A 5133-nucleotide genomic window follows, 5' to 3' on the forward strand; every position below is an offset into this window, starting at 1 on the left:
TCAGGCTGATCTTGAACTCTCGACCTTAGGTGATCTGCCCACCTCGGCCTCCCAAAGTGCTGGGATTACAGGCGTGAACCACCTCGCCCAGCCTTGATCCTTTCCCTTTCCAGAAGAACTTACTAAGTGAGGTCGTGTGCAAAGAAGAGGCCAAGAGATCTTGACATTTTCCATTTGGGGTCACCTTTTTCACCTTTCTTTTCAGAAGAAAAGTGTGATATTGTGTTGCTGGGGTGAAATAAGGGGTAGCCAAGCCAAATTCCTTTATTTTCGCTTGACTACAGGGCTAAATCCTCCTGATCTTCCTGGAGGAGGGAGCTGGGAAGGGGCAAGGTTCAGCCAATGTAACTGGAGAATTTGGCCTTTCCTCCCTGGCCCCAGGCAGTAGGGGGTCATTTGAGGGCCTCACAGCCCTGAAAAAAAACACCTCCCATTAAAATGTTTTACATTATCTCCGGATGAGGTTATAAACCCAGTCACAGAGACAGGGGCAGGACTGAAGTCAGAAAATCCTGTCATAAGACTTTAACCTTGAGCATAATTGTTTTGATAACCCCATTTTGTTTATTTATTTTAAAGTACATCTGTATCCTCAAACATGAAAATGTCCCCGGCTTTGGAGCCTGTTTCCCCCAGCTCACACACACTTTGGACCTGGCAGCCTTCTTCTCCATCAGCCCTTATTGGCAGCCTGGCCCAAGCTTCACCCTCCCCCACACGCCCGCCCCTCCCCCTGGCTACTTCCAGGTTCTCTGTTGGGGCCATAAATGCTCCAGAAGCTGTAAGTTGGCTGCTACTTCCACTGGAGGCTGAAGTGCTGATCAAGGATCTCAACTCTCAAATTCCTCGGGGGCTATGGGACGGGGCTGGGAAAGACAGGATGAAAGTACAAGGCCAGGGGCCGCTGAGTCCTGTCCCAGTTCTCAGCCAGGTGGAGTCCAGCGCTCAGAGACCAGGGAAGCAGAGAGGGCAGGAGGGCGAGAGGCGGGAGTGGGGAAGGGTCTCTTTGCATAATCGATGGCTAGAGGCTCTGGGTGGTGCCATCTGCTGGTTGACTTAGGGGAAGTAAGGCCTGGGTCGCGGACCACCCAGAGCCACCCACCCCTCCTCCATCCCTGGCTCTCTAACTCCAAGGTTTTCCTCGAGTCACACCTCCGAGCTGACAAAATCAAGCCGGCAAAATCGGTTCTCGTCTCCTCTCTGACTGCAGCCCGTCTTCACCTTCCTTGGGGTGGAAAGAGACCTACATTGGTTGGGGAGGTGAACTGGCTGACAGAAGACCAAGGTTCAAGTCCCAGCCCTGCCAGGAATTTTCTTGTGTGATCTTAGGAAAGTCCCTATTCTGCCTCCAGCCTCAGTTTCTTCATAGATGCAGGAAAAAGGGGGCTCTGCTTGGACTATGCCTTCTTCCTCTTCCCAAGGCTCTCCACAGGTGAGGGAGAAATGGCTGCCTCCAGCCCTGTGTGTGAGTGAGAGGGATGGCCTCTCCGTGGGAAGCATGCCTTGTCAGGGCAGGCATCTCTCCTGGCTTGTGGAAAGAGGGAGGAGCAGGCAGACTGGCAGGGCGGGTGGGGCCCCAGCTGTGTCAGCCTGTGCGTGGAGTCGCCCAGACCAGGAGCAGGAAGCGGGTGACTCAGGTGGCAAGGACTCCATCACCCCTCCCCACTCAGGAGGAGTGTGCTGCTTAGAGAGTTGGTGAACCAGCTCCAGAGCACAATCTAGATGCCAGCAGTCCTGGACTTGCAACTTGGGGGGCTTGGGGTGAGTAAGGAGGGGCAGCCTGGGACAGGCATTCTCTGGAGAATTTTTGACAGACCCTTCTCCAGCCTCTCCCTCCACCACCACTGGCCCCTGCTATCTCACCCTGGCCTGTACTATTTCTGGCCCTTCCTATCTCTGTTTTCTTGCCTCCTGTTTTCCTTCTGACATTCCATCCCCACCCACACGCCTTGCAGTGAAGTGTCACTGGAGCTACATCTGTAATTAAAAGACATACGCCCACAGGACCAGGCTGTGGGCAGCCTCTGGCCTCAAGGCCCCTCCCCTGGACACAAGGCAGGAAAAAAGGCAGGAGTCCATCTCCCCACAGCCTCCCTCCAGGGCCTTGCACCCTCCTGCTCACTTCCCAGCTTCTGGCCATGCTTGGGCCCACTCCAGCCAGCAGAGTTTGGGAGCCTGCAGGCTCTTCTGCAGCTGTATCCTCCCCTAGCCACGAAGGGGGCCTCCTGAGTAAGCCCTCACCCCCAAAACCAGTGGGCAGGGGCAGGAGCACAAATGAGGCCCACATGCCATAGATCTAGGTAAGTTATAGAGCACACTCCCAGGCCAGTCGCCTTGGCTCACGCCTGTAATCCCAGCACTTCCGGAGGCTGAGGTGGGCGGATCACTTGGGGTCAGGAGTTCAAGACCAGCCTGGCCAACATGGTGAAACCCCGTCTCTACCAAAAATACAAAAATTGGCCAGGCATGGTGGCGCATGCCTGTAATCCCAGCTACTTGGGAGGCGTGAGAATCACTTGAACCTGGGAGGCGGAGGTTGCAGTGAGCCAACATTGCACCACTGCACTCCAACCTGGGCGACAGAGCAAGACTGTCTCAAAAAAAAAAAAAAAAAAAAATTAGCCAGGCGTAGTGGCACGTGTCTGTAGTCCCAGAAATTCAGGAGGCTGAGGCAGAAGAATCACTTGAACCCGGGAGGCGGAGGTTGCAGTGAGCCAAGGTAGCACCACTGCACTCCAGCCTGGGTGACAGAGCGAGACTCCAAAAAAAAACAAAACCAGGACCTGGAGAGAAACTGGGTGTAAAGATGGCTCTGGCCAGGTGTGGTAGCTCACACCTATAATTCCCACACTTTGGGAGGCCAAGGTGGGAGAATCACTTGAAGCCAGGAGTTCCAGACCAACCTGGGCAACATGGCAAGACCTCATCTCTACCAAAAAAAAGAAAAAATATTAGCTGGGTGTGGTGGCGCCTGTGGTCAGCTACTCAGGAGGCTGAGGTGGGGGGATCCCTTGAGCCCAGGAGGTCGAGGCTGCAGTGAGCTGTGATGTTGCCACTGCACTCCAGTTTTGGCAGCAGAGTGAGACCCTGTCTCTAAGAAAAAAAAAGAAAAAAAAGGATGGCTTTGTCCCTGGGCTGAGAGATGGCTCATGCCCAAGGTGCCTCTAGCTTTCCGCATTGCCTTTCTTTCAAGTCTGCCATCCAGGAAGAACCTCCCGTTGTGTGATTTCCTTTTCTGCTGCTGCAAAGCCCGGGGAAGAGGCTACTGGGTGATGAAAAGGTACCATCACCAGCCTGAAGTTTGGCAACCCAGCTATTCACCCTGGGCTCCCCTTTATAGAAGTGGTTATGTCTTAGGCTACCTGAGGCTGAAGAGGCAGGAAGAAGGGTGTGTGTGTGTGTGTGTGTGTGTGTGTGTGTGTGTGTGTGTGTGTATTGGGGAGAGAAAGCCGGTGTTTGTGTATCTGAATCTGTACCCGCAAGTGTATATCCCTGAGGTGTGAGCATAGAAGTTTGTGTGTGTGTGTGTGTGGCTTGTGTAGATCTAAATCTCTGCCTGTCTCTGGGGAAAGGGCCCCCATAGAATAAAGACTATGTTTTTTTTTTTATTTTCTTTCTTTTTTTTTCTGAGACAGAGTCTCGCTCTGTCACCCAGGCTGGAGTGCAGTGGCATGAACTTGACTCACTGCAAGCTCTGCCTCCCGGGTTTACGCCATTCTCCTGCCTCAGCCTCCCGAGTAGCTGGGACTACAGGCGCCCGCCACCACATCCAGCTAATTTTTTCTATTTTTTAGTAGAGATGGGGTTTCATCGTGTTAGCCAGGATGGTCTTGATCTCCTGACCTTGTGATCCGCCCACCTCGGCCTCCCAAAGTGCTGGGATTACAGGCGTGAGCCACCGCACCCGGCCTTTTTTGTTTTTTTTGAGCCAGAGTTTCACGCTTGTTGCCCAGGCTGGAGTGCGATGGCACGATCTCTGCTCACTGCAACCTCTAACCTCTAATTCTCTGCCTCAGCCTCCTGAGTAGCTGGGATTACAGGCGTGTGCCACCACACCCAGCTAATTTTTTGTATTTATGGTACATATGGGGTTTCTCCATGTTGGTCAGGCTGGTCTCGACCTTCTGACCTCAGGTGATCTGCCCACCTTGGACTCCCAAAGTGCTGGGATTACAGGCATGAGCCACTGTGTCCAGCCCTAAGGACTATGTTTGAATAGAGAACAGAAACTCTTCCATCTCCTTGTATGGCCCAGAGGCCTTGTGGAAGATGAAGGGGGTTGTGAGATAAGGAGAGGACGGTGGCCTGGTGGTCCTGGACACTGGCTGATGGTATGCACCCTCCCCTAGAAAAGAGCCTCCCTCCCACCAGCCCCTCACTGAACCCCTCTGTGCCAGTTACTTCTGTCTCTGCAGCAGCTTGAGATAGGCCATGTGGTACCCTTATATTCTCTACTCTGAAGTACTAGCAAGCTGCAAGGTTGAGTTAACCATATGTGGTTTTGGCAGCCCATGGACGCGGCTTCCACTGAGATCTGGGCAAGAGGAAGGAGTTGAAACTGCAGGAATAGGAATCAAGATTGGACATTAGAACAAGGAGACAGGGGCATTCACCATAAGGGAGGCTGCAGGATCTTCTTTCCTGGATATTTGTCAGAGAATTCTTGCCTTTAAAGGTTTACAGGCAGGGGACTGGATAAGATGACCTTGCGGCCTTTTCTTCAAGTTCAAGCTACAAGGGAGACTGTGGTCAGAGCAACCCCCAATCCTATCCCTACATACCTCCTTTTCCCAAGAAATTTCCCAAATTGCCTATGCAGATAGCTGAGTCTAGGAAACATCATTTCTGATTCTTTTCTGTATTCTCAGATACAGATGAATCCTCAGTGCTTGCCAGGCACATAGTAGGTGCTTAATAAAGAGAATGCCTTGATCTGGGAAGACAGACTCAGCTCTAATCCCAGTCTTTGCCGCTGCTGCGGTGGTGCCTCCACCAGTCCCAGCCTGTGTGTTTAGCTCTGGGGCTGGTGTGTTGCAACATGTTCCATGCTAAGACACGCAGGGGTCATTCTGACAAGACACACACACACACACACACACACACACACACACACACACACACACACACACACAC

The sequence above is a fragment of the Colobus angolensis genome, unplaced genomic scaffold, assembly GCF_000951035.1.
Source record: "Colobus angolensis palliatus isolate OR3802 unplaced genomic scaffold, Cang.pa_1.0 Scaffold83, whole genome shotgun sequence".
NCBI classification, from domain to species: Eukaryota; Metazoa; Chordata; class Mammalia; order Primates; family Cercopithecidae; genus Colobus; species Colobus angolensis.